Genomic DNA, 22181 nt, shown 5'->3' on the forward strand with positions numbered 1-22181 from the left:
CCGGTCATATCCGCTTGGTTGGTGCAAACCAACCGGCGGGCATCATGCACAGAAAAGTCAAATTTCCAATCATCATTCAGTGTACCTTCAAATGGTACACCTTCACTGGATAATTGGGTCAAGTCATAGAATAGGGATTGGTCAATGACCATTTTTATCCCATAGACTTCAGAAATTAAAGTACCTTCTTGGATTTCTAAGTTAGAATAGAAGGCTTTAACTAATTCAGTGTAAATAGGCAATTTTAAAGACATGAAAGGAATGAGATTGGAGTTTTCAAATGCCTGAATGCATTCAAAACTCTCATTGAAAAAGAAATCCATGTCAATACTTGTTGGATCAATAATGGAACGGGAAGAGAAAATATTTGTGTACTGTATCTGTTGTTCTTTGGATGAGAACAATGAGGAAGAGAAAATGGAGGAAGTAATTTGCGTTTCCTGAGTCTCGGAATGTCGTTGGCTTCGACTCGAAGAACCTTTTCGCTTCTTTGATGGTTTCGCCATTTGAAGGGGTTATTTGAAATTTTAATTGGTTCAAATGAAAGAGAATGAAAAAAGATGAAGTTTGGGCTTTGTGGGGAGTGATTTGGACAAGAAATGAGTGAGATATGGCAGAAGGAAGAATTGGGAACGAGGGTTTTCAAAAATATGAGAAGTTGCAGATTTCTGATTTTGAATTTTGAATATATAGGGGCAGGGACGCGTTGTAATCGATTACAACATTTCGTAATCGATTACACCTTACTTAACTGCCTGTAATTGATTACACTATTGTTGTAATCGATTACCAAAAAGCATTTCAGCCAAAACTAAATGTTGAATGACTTTTAAGGGAAAAGGGATTTGAACAAATATCAAAATACTTTCTTAAAGAAAATATATATTAAAAATACTTTATGAATGAATCTTAATCAAGTAATTCACATATCATATTCAAAATCATGCATAATCATTTAAAGGAAACATATATGTATTCAATTTTATCACAATAATCAACACAAGTATTGAAGAATAAAGATCATAGATATTATCAAAATATTTAAAGGAGACTTCATGCTTTGAGAAAGAAAAATTAACTCAATCAAGAACATATAAACACATACTCACAATTGCAATCAATCAGGACAAACAAATAAAATTTTGTTAGTCATCATAATCAAAATTAATTGAAAGGAAAATTTCAACCAAAATAAAATTTTAAAAGAGAATGGTTTTGATGTTACCTTTTTCATGATTAAAGTATCTAGTTCTTCAAAGATGGAAGTCATATTTTTTTTTTACTTTTTGCTTAATCTTCTTGAGAGATGTTCTCATCGCTCTCATAGTCCTTGGTTAGAAGGTTGATCTCCTTCTCTGAACCGTCGGATGAGTCATTGTCATCCCATGCAATGTAGGCCTTCTTGGTCCTTCATCATACCTTTTCTTATCACTTTTCTCAGGCCATTATTCATTTGAAGGACAATTTGCTTTGATGTGACCAAGTTGATTGCATTTGTAGCATCTAAGAACTTGAGAGTCTTCTTGAGATCTTCTTCCATTGTTGAAGTTCTGATGCCTCTCGATTCTTCTTTTCTTGACAAATTTTTGAAACTTCTTCACAAAGAGTGAGAAGTCTTCTTCATCATCTGATTCTTCTTCTTCATTTTCTTCTTGCATTGATGAGGAGGCTTTAAGTGCTACACTTCTTTTCTTTTTGTCGATTTCTTCATTTTGATTAAGACGTTGGAGTTCCATTTCATGTTCTTGCAATTTTCCAAACAGAGTAGCAAGAGACATAGAGGAAAGACTTTACTTTCAGAAATAGCAGTTACCTTAGGCTGTCATTCCCTACTTAAGCATCTTAAAAATTTATTAATTAGATCTTCATTAGGGAAGATTTTTCCTAAAGAGGCAAGATGGTTGACTATATGTGTGAATCTTTTTTGCATGTTGTGGATGTTGTCATTAGGATTCATCCTAAACAATTCATATTCATGTGTAAGGGTGTTGACTCTAGATCTTTTCACATCAGTGGTGCCTTCATGCATAAGTTGGAGAGTATCCCACATCTCCTTGGCATTTGTGCAATTTGACACTCTAAAATACTCATCTATTCCTAAGGCTGAAGTAATAATGTTTTTGGCTTTAAGATCATACTGGATTCTTCTTCTACCTTCTTCAGTCCACTTATCTCTAGGTTTTTGTGTTGTGGTGCTAGTACTTACATCTACTACGGTGGGTATGTAAGGTCCTATTTCTATTGCTTCCCAAATGTTTAAATCTATGGCTTCAATGAAAATCTGCATACGAGTTTTCCAATACTGGTAACCCTTACCATTGAAGATAGGTGGTCTATAGATGGAATTTCCTTTAGGGAACAAAGAATTTGAAGAGGCCATGAATCTTGAAGTGGTTAAACTTTCTACAAGATACCTGCTCTGATACCACTTGTTGGATCAAGTGGCCTCAGAATAATTAAGAAGGGGAGGGGGGTTGAATTAATTATTAACGAACCTTTACTAATTAAAAATTTATCCTACTTAGGATTTTACTATAATGTTAAGAAAGCAAAGAACAGAAATAGAAACTTAACCAAAAGTAAAAGCGATAATTAAAGTGCACAGCGGAAATTAAAGAGTGTAGGGAAGAAGAAGACAAACACAAGAGTTTTATACTGGTTCGGCAACAACCTGTGCCTACATTCAGTCCCCAAGCGACCTGCGGTCCTTGAGATTTCTTTTCAACCTTGTAAAATCCTTTACAAGCAAAGATCCACAAAGGATGTACCCTCCCTTGTTCTCTTTGAACAACCAAGTGGATGTACCCTCCACTAGAATTTGATCCACAAGAGATGTACCCTCTCTTGTTCTCAGTTACAACAACCCAAGTAGACGTACCGTCTACTTGTACCACAAAGGATGTACCCTCCAATGTGTTAAGACAAAGTTCTCAGGCGGTTAGTCCTTTGAAATCTTTCGTATAAGGGAAAGGGAAGAATCAAAATAATTCTCAGACTGTGTCATTTTGAATTCTTTGACAAGGGAGAAGAGAGGCACAAAAGAATTTTGGCGGTTAGTCCTTCGTTCTTTTGGAAAAGGGAGAAGAGAGACACAAAAAGAATTCAGGCGGTTAGTCCTTGACGAATTCTTTTTGGCAAAGGGAGAAGAGAATAAAAGATATAGCACACTTCTGTTTTCAAGGTTTGGAAAACCAGAAAACTTTAGAAAGCTTTTGCAAGGGAAGAAAAAAAAGAAGAAGAAGTTCAAGAAAATGTTCAAAGAGATTCAAAGGTTGTAAAAGAATATGTGGAAAAGTTGTTTGTAAAGATTGTAAGTGTTATATGTCTTATTCAAATGCAAATCAAGGTCTTGCTTTTATAGACTCTTCAAGTCTGGGCATGAAAACCATTAGAAGAGTTATAACCTTTAGAAAAATCTTAAAACCATTGAAAGAGTTACATCTTTTGACTTTTGTCAAAACTTGTCACTGGTAATTGATTACCAAATCCTTGTAATCGATTACACAAAGCATTTTATGAAAGGATGTGACTCTTCACAATTGAATTTGAATTCCAACGTTCTGATGCACTGGTAATTGATTATCAATATCTTGTAATCGATTACACCATTTTGAAATTAATTGGAACGTTGCAAATTCAGTTGAAAACTTTTGAAATCAAACTTTGCCACTGGTAATCGATTACTGAAAACTGGTAATCGATTACCAGAGAGTAAAAACTCTGGTAACATAGAAAATTTTGAGAAAAATCTTTTGAAAAACAAAACTGTGCTATGTTTGCTTTTTTGAAAAATCTTTTCAATACTTCCCTTGTCAAGTCTTCTTGATTTCTTCTCTTGGAACTTGAATTCATCTTTTCTTGAATCTTGAAATCAAACTTCTCTTGATTCTTAAATTGTTGACTCAATCTTGAAATCATTCTCTTGGGCTTTTTGTCATCATCTTTTGTTATCATCAAAACATATTGAATCAACTTGATTCATCATCATGAAGCTTGCTTCTACAGATATAAATACCTGAGTTAGACGCTTGAGCACAATTGAGTTTGCAGCAATCAGCACAGGAGCAATTTCGGAAACAATAAGATTGACAATATAGTTAAAAGGTGGAATGGCTAAAATCTCTCCTAGTGGAATCTGAAAATCAAATGAAACATTCTTAGATCACATCAAAAACCAAATATGAAAAACATGGTTGAGATAGTGTGTATACTCTCAATCATATTCTAGCACTTCTATGATTTAAGCTAGTTGTTATTGTGACAGTATGGATCTAATGTGTAGTGCCTTTGATTTTGAAGAGTTTTGCATCAAAGATATAAATACCTAAGTTGGAGGCTTGAGCATAATTGAGTTTGCAGCAATCAGTGCAGGAGAAATTTCGGAAACAACAAGATTGAGGGGATAGTTAAAATGTGGAATGGCTAAAATCACTCCTAGTGGAATATGTTGGATCAAGTGGCCTCAAAATAATTAAGAAGAGGCGGGTTGAATTAATTATTCCTAAACCTTTACTAATTAAAAAATTACTCTTCTAAGGCTTTTACTAAGTTGTTAAGAGAATAAGGAGTAGAACAGAAACTTAACAGAAAGTAAAAGCGGAAATTAAATGCACAGCGGAAATTAAAAGAGTAGGGAAGAAGGAGACAAACACATAAGAGTTTTTATACTGGTTTGGCAACAACCTGTGCCTACATCCAATCCCCAAGAGACCTGCGGTCCTTGAGATTTCTTTTCAACCTTGTAAAATCCTTTACAAGCAAAGATCCACAAAGGATGTACCCTCCCTTGTTCTCTTTGAACAACCAAGTGGATGTACCCTCCACTTGAATTGATCCACAAGAGATGTACCCTCTCTTGTTCTCAGTTACAACAACCCAAGTAGATGTACCCTCTACTTGTACCACAAAGGATGTACCCTCCAATGTGTTAAGACAAAGTTCTTAGGCGGTTAGTCCTTCGAAACTTTGTGAAGGGGATACAAAAGATATCTCAGGCGGTTAGTCCTTTGAAATCTTTTGTATAAGGGAAAGGGAAGAATCAAAAGAATTATCAGACTGTGTCATTTTGAATTCTTTGACAAGGGAGAAGGGAGACACAAAAGAATTTAGGCGGTTAGTCCTTCGTTCTTTTGGAAAAGGGAGAAGAGAGACACAAAAAGAATTCAGGCGGTTAGTCCTTGGCGAATTCTTTTTTGCAAAGGGAGAAGAGATGAAAAGAATGAATAACACAAGTTTTCAAGGTTCAGAAAACCAGAAAACTTTGGAAAACTTTTGGTATAAAGAAGAAGAAGAAGTTCGAAGAGATTCAAGGCTTGTAAAGGATTGTGTAAGATTGATTGGAAAAGTATATTGAAAAGCAAATCAAAGCCTTGCTTTTATAGACTCTTCATGTCTAGCCAAGAGGACCATTTAGAAGAGTTATAACTTATAGAAAAACTTAAAACCAATTTGAAAAAGTCAAAAACCTTTTGAAGAGTTACATCTTTTGATTTATTCAGAAACAATCACTGGTAATCGATTACCAAATCAGTGTAATCGATTACACAAGGCTTTTATGTGAAAGGATGTGACTCTTCACATTTGAATTTGAATTTCAACATTCAAAGGCACTGGTAATCGATTACCAAAACATTGTAATCGATTACAGCTTTTTGAAATAATTGGAACGTTGTAAATTCAATTTGAAAACTTTTTCAAAACAATTTTGCTACTGGTAATCGATTACAACAATCTGGTAATTGATTACCAGAGAGTAAAAACTCTTTGGTAAACAGTTTTTTAGAAACATCATGTGCTACTCAATTTTTGAGAAAAACTTTTCATACTTATCTTGATTATGCCTTCTCTTGATTCTTGAACCTTGAATCTTGATTCTTGACTCTAAACTTTCTTCTTGAGTCTTGAATTCTTCTTGATTCTTATCTTGAACTCTTGAATTGTTCTTGATTCACTTGAGTTGTTCTTTGATTGATCTTTGATTCACTTGAGTTGTTCTTTGATTGATCTTTGAGATTTTTGTCATCACCTTTGTCATCATCTTTTGTTATCATCATTATTATCATCAAAACATCTTTGAATCACCTTTGATTCACCATGATGTTTTGCTTCTACAGAATCTGAAAATCAAATGAAACTGTATTAGATCACATCAAAAACCAAATATGAAATACATGTTAATATGCTAAAATCACTTGGAATTTCACCTCATCATATGATCATTTGATATGCTAGTCATTAGAAATTACTAAGATAATACAATGTCATGGAGAGATTACACTACTTTATGAACTCAGGGTTTTGATATTGTGTCTGTTTGCAATTGTAACTTAATAAAATAGACATTTTGCAAATGTAGTTGGCTATCTGTTTTATAATTGTAACTTAAAATATAGATTTCAGATTCCTCTAATCTATAATAAAAAAAAATCTTTATAATGTTACCTCTATGTTTCTTCTGTATTTTTACAGATTGTTCTACTTATTAGTTTCAAGACTACTTTATATTGGTGGAATTAGTTTGATACTGTCCTTGTTTTGTTACTAATTAATTTCTATTTACTATAGTATGTTTAAATTTGACTATTATGCAGCAACAATGCCTTTATGCAGCAATAACCTAATAGAATGCCCTTGTTTTCATACTCATTAATTTCTCTAGGCTAATATTAGATGTTCACAATGCCCTTATGCAGCAACAACCTAATAGAATGACTATTATTGTCCCTCGACATCGACAGGAAGGACGAGAGAATAAAAAAAAGGAACCAAAACAGTAAGTTAACCCATATCTCCAAAATAACAGAATTAGAGAGACTAAAAAAAGGAAAGAAAATAACAAGATCTGTGAAACATCCTGTGTTGCCTTTCATTTATGTACCTCTGCTATTGTGCTACTGCCATCTATTGGTACTAGAATTAATTCAAGACTAATACAATAAATTTGTCTTAGTTAAAGGTGTTTTCATCCAGTTTCTAGTAAATACTAAATGTTGGTTCCATTGTTAGTAGAAACTCAAATCATAGTTTGCTACTTTGCAGGGGATTAGTCCCTTCCTGCAGAAACACTTGGAATTATTTTTAACATTGCATCTACAACATGAATCTATGTTGGAATTTGCATGAAAATAATTAACATTTCAGCTAGAGTTGAAAGATCAAGAAAAAATCCATATGGAGGACAACATACTTAAATATGCAGGGAAAACTAGAGATTCTATATAAAAATTTGTTTATAGATCTTTCATTTGAATGTACAAAATAAATCTATTGGAGTTTAAATTATGTTTTGGAGCCTTTTTGTGAAGAATCTAATCTGGACTAGTAGGTCCCTACTAGATCTTAGCCTAATGGCACCTGCACGATCAACTATCCAATGCCCTAGGGGGTGCACCTCTTATACAAGAACACACTAAAGGTATGGGATATTGCGTTAAATATGAGATACCCTAGGCATGTTTACTTCTCTACCTACATTTGATCCCCATTTAACTCTTGAATTAACTTCAGCATTAGAGTATCTTTATAAGCACCCCAGCTGTCTTAGACTGATGGACAACCATTGAAACCAATGTCAAGAGGTCTTTTATTGGTTGTAATAGGGATAATGTTAAAGGTGGATGAGAAAGTCATTTTAGGCTTCTTTTAAAACTTGAGTCACTAGCTAGCTATGCAATATACAAAGTTTATAGCAATTGGATGAACATCCTTAATAACCATAGAACCAACACCAATCTTAGCCCCATCCCCAACCAGGACCATTCATATTTAAATTTTAAAAATTCAAGTTTCAATTGCATAAATTCATGGGAATAACAATAACAATATAAGAAAAATAAGATTTACATTCCTTTTATTTTAATTCAACTTAAGCTATCACCAAATGAAAAGTGAAAACTAAGGGGGTTTGTTAAGTAAGAGTTAAAGGGGCTTTCAAATCCAATTTTGTATAGCATACAAAATTTTCAAGGCATTACACAAAACCCATATTCAGACTAGTCATTAAAAAATAAGAGTAACAACAGTAAAGACATATTAAAATCATACAAATTTAACGATTGAAATTTCATACCGTGTATTTAGTAATTTACCAATAGATAAGAAACTAAGAATTCAGTAACAATTGAGGGTAAGAAATAGAATAGAAGGAAATGAAATAAGAAGTAGGAAACCATGTTCCTTTAACAAACTATGAAAACCTATATTCTTGAAACCAAAATCTACACTTCCTAATCTAAGTTCATAGATTTCTTTTAATCATATCAACTAAGTGACTAACCCATCATGCAAATCTTTGTGTCACTATTCTTAATGCTTATGTTTAAAGTAAGTGCATAAGCATCTAAATGAATACATTTTCTCTAAACCAATTAAAGACCAAAATGATATATATCCAGAGCTTCTGTTGTACTTCACCAATTTGTGACTGATCAAGCAAAGTAGTGGAACTAGTAAAAGCTTAGCCTTGTAACAATATCAACCAAGTATGAGTCATATGACTCCTAAATCAAAAGGTAAATTCTTTTCCAGGGAAGCTCACAAATACAACAAATGATCCAAATCTTTAAATCTAAAATAATCTACAAATGAAAAAATAAATTAAAAAAAGATAGATATAGTGTAGAGTATGATTGAAAGAACTCTAAATCAGTAAACTGTAGGGCCAAAACACAAGATCTCAATGGTGATTCAATTATTAATTTATTTTTGTAATCCTTTTTACAAGTGCATGCGTAAGTACCTAGACTCAATCATATATTTTTTTATCAGTCCTTGATGGAGAAGTCACACATCAGAATAAGAAAGATCAAATCAAGAATTTAGATTAAGAACATCAAAATAACTTCAATTTTCAAAATAATTTTTTAAAATAGGGAATTTGCAGTGATATCTCGATACAAATGATAATTTGATCGTATAGTTTTTTCATCTGCAGTGATTGGTGGAAATAAAATTGTCATCCAAATTGCACAAAAAAACACAAGAAAATCTACACTTCCTAATCTAAGTTCATAGCTTTCTTTTAATCATATAAACTAAGTGACTAACCCATCATGCAAATCTTTGTGTCACTATTCTTAATGCTTATGGTTAAGGTAAGTGCTTAAGCATCTAAATGAATACATTTTCTCTAAACCAATTAAAGACCAAAATGATGTATATCCAGAGCTTGTGTTGTACTTTACCAATTCGTGCCTGATCAAGCATTATAGTAGTGGAACTAGTAAAAGCTTAGCCCTGTAACAATATCAACCAAGTATGAGTCACATGACTTTGATACACTCCATTGTGTGTTGTTCAAAAAGACAGGTTAGAAGATCAAAATTCCACACCCTATACCTCCTTAGCTCTGATCTAAGTTCCTACATGCTAGGTTTTGTGGCAAATGCCAAATGTTGACACAAGGTACCAATGAACTTGTACCTCAACAGAAACCATTCACATCAGAGGTTTAATCCTGCACTAGGCCACCTAAGCCACTTCCATACACAGGTGTGCTTGCACCAACCAATATAACAGGAAAAGAGTTTTTAACACTCCCATACATAGGTGTGTGATAGATGAATGCAATCAAATATTTAAACAGGATTATACGAAACATACCGAGGTAAGGTGGCGAAGGAGAAGAAGAAGAGAGTTGTGACGATGCTCGAGTGCGGCAGAAATGATGCTCGAGCTTAGACGAAATGAAGCTCGAGCTTGGGTTTACTTTAAAGTGGGCCACTTCAAGGTAGACGGAGAACAAAGAGCTTAGATGGAGAAGAAAAGAGCACGAGCAAAATAGGGCTCGCGTATGATATATTTTCAAATCTAAGTTCAACATCAGTTTTTTTTTTCAAACCGATGTTAACCAAATGATGTTAACTTTTACATCAGTTGTCTGGAAGAAACCGATGTTAACTTATCATACATTAACATCGGTTTTCTCAAAACTCGATGTTAACATCGGTTTTCTGCAAACCTGATGTTAATGAACTTTCCTTAACATTGATTCTTGGAAAATCGATGTTAACTAATTAATATTAACGGATACACATTATTTACAATTATGTCACCACGTTTACCTTAACATCGGTTTTGTTAAAAACCGACTTTAAGTTGCTGATGTTAAATCTACTTTTTGTAATAGTGAAAAATTTTAATGCACTTCTATACTAGAATATTTTTACATTCTTTTATTGAAACATATGTAAGCATTTGCATTCCTATGAGTGTAGAATACTTATCTAATCCTAGTATTTTCAACTTAACTCAATTACCATGAAATGTGTTCACACCTTTATTGGCCTCCTTAGAAGTGGAAAAGCAAACAAAGCCAAACCCTTTACTTATCCCTTTGTCATCTCGCATAATTTTTGTAGAAGTTATAGTGCCACATGCCCTAAAATGATCCCTTAGTTCTTCATCACTTACGTGATCATCGATGTTCTTCACATAAATGTTCAAACCATGAAATTAAATGATCGATGACACTCTAAGACTAATTGAAACTATAATTTTCAAGGAAAAGTTGTCAAGTTATCTTATCAAATTAGAAACGTGTGAAAAATATCACTTTTTGAAGTAACCAATAAAGTTAAAATGATATGGAAAGACATGTTTACATCTTCTTACGCAAATTCTTTTTTTTTTTTTGATAAAAATATATTTTTAGGTAATATAATTTTAAACCTTTTAATTAAATACGATTTTTTACAAAAATATAGTGTAAATAAGATAATAATTAAGTAAATATTGTCATATTAAAAACTCTACAATATATTAAAAATAGTATTTTAACTTTTAAATAAATTTTCAGTATCCTTTTTGTTTCATCATCCCAAAAGGATAAAAAAATTAACTTAATTATCAAAAAATAAAAATGTATTGAAATATTAAGAATAAAGTAAAAAAAATAAACTATGAATAAAAAGTTTAAATAGTACTGCTAGCAAGTATCTAAAAAATTATAAATAAGTAAATTTTATTCATTAAATATTTTTGTTTTCATCAAACAGATATATAAATCCATCAAATAAATTATAAAATAGTCATTTAGTTTTTAATTACATTGCACAGGATAAATATTTACTTTTATTTGATTAAAATTTATAATAAATAAATGTATTTTAAATTTATAATATTATATAAAAAATATTTTAATTATTGATATCTTAAAAAGATGAATTTAAAAGCAAAGATAAAGGCAAGCAAGAGGTTACTTGATAACAAGTTGTGAGTGAACCTTTCTCTACTCCTTATTCCGTCTATGAAGGCAAAATTGTTCATTTTCTCAATCATGTGCCAAACTTGTTTTCACATTAATGACTCATAATGATTGAGGTAGTGGGTACTGTTGGGACCTTGCTGAATTGAGCACTAAGAAGCAGTAATTGTTTACATCATACTTATACCAAACTATAAGCACCATCAAATATTACTTCCGAGGCCTATCTTAAAGGGAAGAAACAGACTCAAAAAGTTAGATACAGAATTGTCTACTTCTATCCATGAACAATTAAAAGTTTTATTAAAAAAGAAAAAAAAGAAAGGCAAATACATATATAGAATATAAGACGTGAGAGCAAAATAAAAACAACAGAAAAAAAAACAGAGAAAAGAACTTATTATGAAGTCTTATTATCACCCAAAATAATTAGTATGCATGATTTTTACCTACTGCATAACAAATAGCTGGTTGGGAAAGGAAAAAAAAAATCCACTAAATAACAAATAGCATGGAAAAAAATCAACTGGATGAGACCTCAAGGTCTTGGACAACAATACCATTAGAACATAAACATAATTCTTTATTCTACTCCTTAATTATCTTGCTATAGCTATACTATTTCTTTAATCCTTGAACAAGTGTGATGTTTTCGTTTTCGTTAAGTCATTAAACATACATGGGACTAGAACAGACCAAATATCATCACACTTACAAAGTCAAAGGTTCATAGGCACTATAGATACACATATCCATCCGTGACTCAGACCAGCATTCCATGTTCTGCAAGGTAAAGAAATAAAACAAAATAAAAGTTGAATATTGCTATCTATTATACGATTTTAACTTTTTTAACATCAGAAACAATATACTTGAAAATTCAAATTGACATCAAGACTAGTAAACTAGACCTACTAAACAAATTAGCAGTCACCAATCACTTGTTAAGCACCTAATAAACTTGACAACTGTACTATTTGTTAAGCACATTACTAACTTGAGTATTTATCATCAAGTGAATGAAATTAAAAAATAACAGATTTTCAAATTAGCTCAGTGATATATAATAATTGAAATGCGTACTCAAGTAACTCAACTACCTCATGGCAAAAAAAAATTGAAAGCCCAAAACCATCAAAGTCTAAATCTTTCACTCGATAAAAAAAAATTATAAATCTCAAAAAATAAAACCTAACCTTAATACGAGAGGGAGGGACCATTAAAACATTCAACAAGAGAACATCTTCTCTTTCTCGAGCCTTCTCTTAACATCTTTATCCTTAAAATATTAAAATATAGATTTAACATCGCACGATTAACATCGGTTTTTCAAAAAAACCGATGTTAAGAAAAGCACGGTAGCATGTTTGTAAATAAGTCGAGTTAGTTAACCGATGTTAACTACTTGATCTTAACATCGATTATTTAAATAACCAATCATCAAGTAGTTAACATCGGTTTTGACAAAACCGATGTTAACATAATATAGTTAACATCGATTTTTTAAAAAACCAATGTTAACATCAACTGGTTAACATCGGTCTTTTAAAAAACCGATGTTAACCAGTTGATATTAACATTGATTTTCTTTATAAAACCAATGTTGTATTATAGATAAATTAAAACACAAAAGGTTCTTTCCCCCCGCCCACTCAGGCTCAGAAACAAAAGCATCTTTCTCCCTCACTGTGAAGACCAGTCACTGTCGTCTCCTCCTCACCATTGTTGTCGATGGGGTTCGTGACAGCCGTCAAGGTTAATGACCGTCGTCGGGGTTCATGACCTCCGTTGGGGTTCGTGATTGCTGGGGTCTGTTGGAGTCCGACTTCAGCATTCAACACCAACACCAACACTGCACTTTCAGCATTTTAGGAATAGGAACCCCCACAGTCCACTGTTTCTCAGTCCGTTGGAGTCCGTTGACTGTTTTTCACCACCCCCATACTCCATAGTTAACCCCCATGCTTCAGACTACCTTACTTTAGTTAGGGTTTATGGCAAGTAAACTTCAAATGGTTGTAACTTTTGATAGGAATGTCCGTTTGAGACCCATAATATGTCAAAACGCTCGAAATTGAAGGAGGAATCCCCTGGCAAATCCTGAAGGAGATTTGGTTGACTCATTTTTCCAAAAACGTCTCTAAGTAGCTCAAAAATAGGATTTAAGATTCAACCACCAATTTTTCCAAAAGTTTCAAGTTTTGTTATTCTATAATAACCCAGTTTGGTCAACTTCCCATGTATATCTCCTTGGGTATGTTGATGACATTATAATTACTGGCAGTACTATTCCTTTAGAGGATGAAGATTCCATTCTACTTAAAATTTCATCACAATTACTGGCATACATGATAACCTGCATTTATCACTTTGTTAGAGGATGAAGATTCCATCCTACTTTAAATTTCACTCTAAGATATACACAAAAATTGACTTCAATTGGATACAGTTCATGTATCAAAAGCTTTAAATGGTTGAGCAAGGTAGAGACATAAACCCAAAGTTAATTTTCTTGGGCTACAGATGATGAAGGGGACATGTTATTTAGACCCTAAAATAATCTCTACTACAGAACATAACCACTCTACAAATAATTTCATTGTACAGAAGCTGAAACAATTTTTTCTTTTATGATGTATGGACACATTTTTTTTCAAAATTTTCAATGACAAAGTGAAAGAATGCACATATGAACACATAGAAGCAAATGAATTAGTAATTAAAACTAGCAACACACAAGAAAGCATGTTGGTAATTAAAATCAACAACACGCAAAAATGAATTACAATAAGAATTTTTTGTTCTATCTTGGCATCTGCCATTTCTCTTCTTTCGACCATTTGGTTTCTCTTTTGCTAAAAACTAGACTAAATCAAAAAGTTAACCATAGACATTAAGCTGCATATGCCAAGTTCTAATATTTATTTTCTCTTATTTAGCTTTTGGTTGCTTCTCTACGGCAGATTTAGTTGCAAGGCGTAGGGAGTACCTCTACCTCTACCTCTACCTTGGTGGTTTGCTTTCTTCTGGGCTGTCCATTCATCAATTACACTCTTCAAGTTTAAGGTAACTAGCAATGTTGTTCTATTCTTTTAGTGTGATTGATAAACTATATTATTAATAGAAACATCATGTATTAGATATATTATGTTCTAGATAATAAGCAAGTAAACCCTAATGTTGAATGATACCTTGGTCCAAATGACTACATAAATCAATATGAATTAGAGCAATATACCACTGACATAGTACATAAACAAGTCATATCACCATTAGGCATAATTTATGTATTGCCCCTTTGTTTATGTACTACTAACACAATATTATCTAAAAGTTAGAAATCAAACATAGGATGTTAGGGAACTATGTAACTTTAGGTTACTTAATTAGTTTATCGTACTTTGCATTACATTTTTTACAATTGTTGTTTCATTTTAACATTTAATACCCTTTGTTGATAGTTATTCATAGCTATCAATTGATTTTTTACAATTAATAGTTTACTAGCTAGTTTTCTGCTAAAACCTATTTGAAAGCATAATGCAAATCATATATGTTGTGTGGTCTGATTTTAAATTTACAGAATAAATTTTGGTTTTTTTTGTAAAAATAGAGAGAATATTTTAAAAAAAATCCTGAAAACAATATCGATTATTTGTAGAAAACCGATGTTAACGTATGTTACGTTAACATCGGTTTTCCATGAATAATCGATGTTAACTTTTTGGATATTAACATCGGTTTTCTGTAAAAAAAAAAAAACCGATGTTAATTGTCAACATTAACACATACGTTAACATCGATTTTATGTAAAACACCAATGTTAAGTTACGTTAACATCGGTTTTTCCAAAAAAATGATGTTAACTGTCAACATTAACACATACGTTAACATCGATTTTATGTAAAACACCGATGTTAAGTTACGTTAACATCGGTTTTTCTAAAAAATCGATGTTAACTGTCAACATTAACACATACGTTAACATCGATTTTCAGTAAAAAATTGAAGTGAAGTTACGTTAACATCGGTTTTTCCAAAAAACCGATGTTAATTGTCAATATTAATACATTTTTTTGGGTGTAATTCTTATCATCAACATCGGTTATTTAAATAACTGATGTTGTAAATTTAACATTAACGTTGGTTTTTTAAAACCGATGTGAACGATAATACATTCAACATCGACACTTTCAACATCGGTTAAAAACCAATGTTGAAAGTCATAAATAACCGATGTAGAAAGCATATTTTCTAATAGTGAAAAATAAAACCTAACATTAATAACAGAGGGAGGGACCATTAAAACATTCAACAAGTGAACATCTTCTCTTTCTCGAGCCTTCTCTTAACATCTTCATCCTTAAAACATTAAAGCAGAGAAGAACCATTCAATAAGTGAACATAAAATTCCCTAGATATTCCTAAACTCAGAATCCCAAAAACATCAAAGTCTCAACCTTTCATTGGATCACAATTTTTTTTTCATAAAACCCCAAAAAAAACTTCAACTTTGGTCACTGCAGATCGAGCTTACTCAAATTTTTTTTGAGATGTTAGTAAAATCTCAAACTCTATATATGGTAAATTTAATTTAGCAAAAGTACAACCCTATTGAGCGGGTTGAATTCAAATATTTCATACCAGTTAAGTCGGCTACACCAACCAATATCAAATACAAATTATTAGCCGCCAGGCCCATATTCATAATAAAAAGTTACATATCAATCAATTAAACGAAAAAAAAAAGAAACAAAACATTTACCAAATAAGCACAGGACATTCCGATATGCCAATTTTACTCATGAGCTACTTAAGAGAAGTAGAAATAGAAGCCAAAAAAGTATAAAAGACTTCTACTTAGAAGCAATTTTAAGTATAAAAGAGTAAATTAATAAAAGAAATGAGGAAAAGAAAAGAAATTGGAGATAGCCTACCTTGTCCCTCTTAAGAGGCAACGTGGCCTTGCCTTTCTTAGGCTTGGTGGTGATCATGGCAGTGGAGCCATTAGTAGTGTCGTCTTCCTCTGTGTCATCGACAGTTTTGGGCACTTGGACCTGTTAGAAAAAAATTAAAATAAAATGAAAGAAATAAATAAGAAGAAAATGCAAAGCCTTTAATTAAATAACAAAACAACAGTAGCAAAATAACTTTAATTTGCATCACATGAATAAAAAATGCACTATATCATACAATAAACACAAGGAAAAAATAAATTAGGGGAAGAAATATTTAGCCTGGGTTGAAGCATGCAAACGCTATCCGTAGAGAGAAAATGTCCCCATTGCATTGGTAGGAAAATTTGATTGCGCTCCTCTCCCAAGATATGACAACCTGTTGGTTCTGATCATGTGCAGCGAAAGGATCTCCAAACCCTCTGAACACCAATGTTCTTGCTCTAAAAAAAAAGTTTTTTTATAGGAAAAGAAAGAGAAAAATTTTGGGGAGAAAAAGACGAGATTGTCTGCTTGTGCCTGTTTTTTAAGAAAAGAGGAAAGATATATATATATATATATATATATATATATATATATATATATATATATATATATATATATATATATATATATATATATATATATATATAATTGCAAACATTGTGAAATCATTCTAAATATTCTGCTTAGTTTTCTTATATCACTTACTTCCCTTGACAAAGTTAAAAGTGAAAAGTACAATGCTCTCTATTTATGCCCTTGTGCATTGGGTTACTAGACATTCTAGATCACCTGTAATTACCATTCTCAAATTGTTCTAGTTTTTAATTGATATTGCTCCTAGAAGGTGCACTAGTGGTCAACTTTGACAAGTATAGATTTTATGGTTTGATTGAATTTTAAAAACTGAAAAGAACATGTTAGAACACAAGATAAAAGTTGAAATCTAAAGTGATTATATGGTCTTTTAGCACAAGTATTGGTGCATGTTGGTCCCCATGATCAATTTTCGTTTCATATTAATGAAAACATTATGTTTCCATTTTTTTATTCATACTCTTGATGTATGTGTTTCTCCATTTTTGGTTATGCTAGTGTGAAGCAGCAGCTGTAGGATTTGAGCAATCTGCTTTGGCTCATAGAGATAGCATGGCTAAAAATAAAATAATTTGACTGCAAATATAACATAAATTGGTATATAAATAGTTTCTTGGTGTTTCATATTATAGTAAGTTTAATATCATCAATAAAAAGGACATTGTTTGGCTCATGTTAACTTTGATGTGTGGAAATTAAATTAATTAATGTGTATATCTAATAGAGATTGTTAGAGGTTTGGGGTTGTGATTCTGTATCTTCCTTTACTTCAAGACTCTGAGACTAAGTGCATGGCATGTGATTAACTGGACACAACTTTATTCTCTGAAATTTAATTTATCATTATTATTATATTATGTTTATTGTATTCATACACATATAAAATGAAAACTATAAAATTTTAAATTGTTGGATGACATTAACATAACTTTACCTTGATTTGTGCTCTATCAAGAACTTAGCTAAAGATATCGTGCAATTCAATGATTCCATTTTCTTTCAGACGGCTAATCCTTTTCGAAAAATAGCAGGTACGTACATGACAGTGAAAAATTCTTCAGAAATTGCTACTTCTTCAAACCAAGAACCTAGCAGAGGAATGGTTCTACCTTTTCAACCTCTGTGACTTGCATTTAATCATATTAGCTACTATGTAGATATGCCTACAGTAAGTCACTAAATTCTAGAATGTGCATTACTTACAATGGCATGTTATGATTACAAAGAAATTCCCCCCTCTTTCATCCTACAACCTGATTTATGATGGTCCTCCACTATGATGCATTGTGGTGAGTAATTTCGTTAACTATAATGTTTTTTTTTCATTCATTCCTTCTCTTCTGTGCGTTTGTTTTTGTGGTTTTGGAGGTGAATTGTGAGATTACAAGTATGTGATATTTATATTGATCTACTACACATGAAACAATAAAAAAATTACAAAGTTAAGGTTCATATGTATAATAAAATATATATCTACTACACATGAAACATTATACATTTAGTATTATATGGTATTTATATTTATCTACTACACATGAAACATTATAGATTTAATATTGTCTCATGTCTTAATTTAAATGATCTGATTGTATAATAAAATCGAGTAGTTAGAATGAATTAAAACTAGTACAATAGCAAATTCTACCCCATTTCATTTATATAAGATGAAATGCAATAATATTGGACTGCTGATATATGTACTTTAACAAAAATACATAGATGGACTCTGAATATAATTTTATCAAACATCTAAGACTCTAGGAGTTGCACTTAAAAGAAATGACTAGGAGTAGTTTCCCTCCAAAAGAAAAAAAGAAAAAAAAAAGGGACTAAGAGTAGTTACTAACTAGGTGAAAAAAGAAATATATTTCTGAATTTGACAGTTAACAAATATTGTTTGATTTTCACACAAAAAAGGTGAAACTAGTATATTAGTATTTAGAACAATTTATTTAACCAAACAACTTTACTATTTTATTCAAATAATGTAACTATTTTATTCAAACAAAATTGAAATAACTTTATTATTTCAATCCATATATCCTAATTTTGATTTATTTCTTTTCAACCAAACAATCCAATATTCAATTTTATTTTTATTTTATTTCTCCTTTTTTAAATTGTATTTCACTCTCTTATTGCCATTTGCTTAATCAAACACAATGTTAGAGAAAATTTTAAATTTTAATTATTTATATTTCAATTTTAATGTCTAGCTTCTTTTACCATTTCATTCCAATTTTAGTTCTCTAATTACTTTTCACAGAGGTCACAAATAGATGGTCATTTTCCATTCAATTGGACAATCACAAATCACAACTTGATCTTTTCAGCAATAGATACTCTTCCTTGTGGCATCTATCTTGTTAGATGTGAAGTTAGTAACTTACTATCATTTTAGTCGCAGTAACTTGAAAAGATGTGGCGGATCCTAATAAAGTTGGTATTCTCTTCCAAAATGTATGTGTGCTTGTATTTCCAATTGCTTTCTTTTTACCTAAATCAAACCAAGTGATTTTAATATCAAGTACTCACCAACACAACCTCGAACCTTGAACCTATACTTTCCACTTATGTTTTGTTTTTTTTCTTTTCTTTGAAAGTAAAAGAAGTAATAATTCTTCATGAAAAAAGAAAAGGTCACTTTCTATTCATTCTATTATTTTCTTGTCGAATTTTGAATGTGATTGATGCGTCATTATTTTCTCCTATTTCTTAACCCTTTTTGTCACCATTTCAATTACTGATTAGCCTTAATTGTCAAATTAATTATACAGTTTTATCATTTGGGCCTACTTGACTAATTTTGTGTTTTTAATTTAATTTCAGGAGAATTATAAGCAATTGAGCTTGAATCCGAAATTGGGTTTGGACTTGAAGAGAGCAGAAAATTTTATTTTATCAAATCCTATATTATCCAAATTTTATTTCATCTAGATTTTATTTTGTCCAGATTTTATTTCATCCAATCTTATCTTATCTTGTCCAAATTTTATTTTATTTATGGGGTTGAACTTAAAACAGATTTGTAAGCTTTGGGACTGAGGACCTATATAACAGCACCAAGATTTTAGTTTAGGGAGTTTTTTTTAGAGGAGAATAATTTTAGGGTTTTGCAATTCCAGTTTTTATTACTGTTCATGCACACTGTTCACGTAGAATAAAATTTGTTTTCTGCAATTTTGTTTCTGCTTCAATCTACAATTTCGTTTTCTGCTGATTAATGGAAGGCTAAGTCTCCAACATTGTTTTCTCTTGAGGATCAAGCACAACTCTCTTTGAGGTTTTGCTATTACTATTGAATACTGATAAGTTTTTCCTCTTCACCAATTACTCTGTATTTGTTGCTATTAATCCATGCATGCTTAGTGCTTGATTAATTGTCTTTGTGCTTAATTTACGTTCATGCTTAATGATTAGTTTCATTCATGATTAATTGGTGTATGTGTTGCTTAATCACATAATGACAACCTTATGTTAATTTTCCCTTAGTAATTTAATTTAGGGTTAAATTAAGTGGTTGAACTGATTAAGGATAAATTCTCGTAATCTAGGATAAGAGACTTGCTTGTGAGTCAAGGGGAAACAACATGTTTTAATTCTGTTATTTCTTTAATTTGAATTTGCTTGCGGTTTAATTTACAAAAACAAATAACCCCCCCCAATTCGTTATTGTTTTATTACTATCTATTATGAACGTTTGGTTGACCATTGCTCGTTGGGAGATGACCTAGGATCACTTCCTAGATACTGCATTTTTAATGTTTATTTGATTCGGGTACGGCCTCGATCAAATTTGGTGCCGTTGCTGGGGGGCAGTGGGCCAAAGGTTCATAATAGTGTTTAGTTTTTTGTGTGTGTTGCTTTGTCGTTTAGGTTGTGAGTGTGTGTTGTTTTGTTTTAAGTAGCGTTCTGTTTTGCATTTCAGTCGCATTCCTTGTTTAGCGACTGTTTCAGTTTTGTGTTTTGCTATAAACAGTGATTAGCCCCTAGAACTAGCGACTGATTTTGTAATTTAATTAGCAATTTTTGTTTTGATAGTTAGAGTTGTTATTTTTGGCTGATTTTTTGTGTGGTAGTTTCTTTTGATCCATATTTTGTGTGAAAAATACCAGGAGCACTTGGTGTGACAGTATTTGAGAGAGACAAAATTTTTGGGAACTTGTTTTTAGCAAAACTTAAAACGACCATAACTTTTACTCTGGGTATCAGAATGACTATTATTATATATGCATTTAGGGTAGAAAAAAATTTCCCATACTGTGGCAACCAGCTTTGGGGTCTCCCAAACTCAAAAAATCAGTCGTTTACTAAGTTTTTTTTTCCAAGTATTATTGTCTTATTTTTCTAAACTTTGCTTAGGTATTTTTCATAGTTAGACTTTGAATTTTTGTTTGAAATTTTCTGTGCTATCTTTCAATGATTTTAGGGTGTTCCTCACAAAATTTCAGCTCATTTGGATATCGTTTGAGTATAGCTGTAGTTTTACCCCCTTGTTAGGTGCTTGTTGAGAAACACATTATTTGCTGCATATAGTGCATGACTAGGGGTAATCTAGGTGATTTACAACCCTTTGATCCTGAAACAGATAGAACCTTTCATAGATTAGTTAGGCATAGTGTGAATCCTGATCATTCTGTGCATTTTGAGCATTCTGAGTATTCTGTAGCTAGTGATTCTGAATATTCTGATTTTGAGCATTCGACTACTAATTTTCATAATGAGAACATGGCTCAACCTCCACCATGTGAGAGGACTCTTAGGGAGATGGCTGCACCTGATTTCACTTATGAAAGCTTGTGCATTCAATATCCTGATGAGGGTGTTCCATATGTTCTCAAGACTGGACTAATACATTTGCTGCCCAAGTTTCATTGTCTTGCAGGTGAAGATCCTCGTAAGCATCTTAAGGAGTTCCATATTGTTTGTTCCACCCTGAAGCCCCCTGATGTCCAGGAAGATCATATCTTTCTAAAGGCTTTTCCTCATTCTCTGGAGGGAGTGGCAAAAGATTGGTTGTACTACCTTGCTCCTAGGTCCATTTTCAGTTGGGATTACCTTAAGAGGGTGTTCTTGGAGAAATTCTTCCCTGCATCTGGGACCACTACCATCAGAAAAGACATTTCAGGCATCAGGCAACTTAGTGGAGAGAGCTTGAATGAGTACTAGGAAAGATTCAAGAAATTGTGTGCAAGCTGCCCTCACCACCAGATTTCTGAGCAACTCCTTCTTCAATATTTCTATGAGGGACTTAGCAACATGGAGAGGAGTATGATTGATGCTGCCAGTGGTGGAGCTCTTGGTGATATGACTCTTGCTGAGGCTAGGAATTTGATTGAGAAGACGGCTTCCAACTCCTAACAATTCAGTGCAAGAAATGATGCTATTGTCCTTAGAGGAGTCCATGAGGTGGCCAAAAATTCATCTCCATCTATTGAAAATAA

The 22181-nt window shown here is 32.1% G+C and overlaps 1 non-coding gene across 1 annotated transcript; it reads right to left on the reverse strand.

Annotated features, from left to right (window-relative positions):
• Positions 1-21843: 21843 nt before the first annotated feature.
• Positions 21844-21950, reverse strand: LOC114417521. The gene has a single exon (XR_003667785.1). It is a non-coding gene; the product is annotated as a small nucleolar RNA R71 (small nucleolar RNA).
• Positions 21951-22181: the final 231 nt, after the last annotated feature.

This window comes from Glycine soja, chromosome 6 (assembly GCF_004193775.1).
Source record: "Glycine soja cultivar W05 chromosome 6, ASM419377v2, whole genome shotgun sequence".
NCBI lineage: Eukaryota > Viridiplantae > Streptophyta > Magnoliopsida > Fabales > Fabaceae > Glycine > Glycine soja.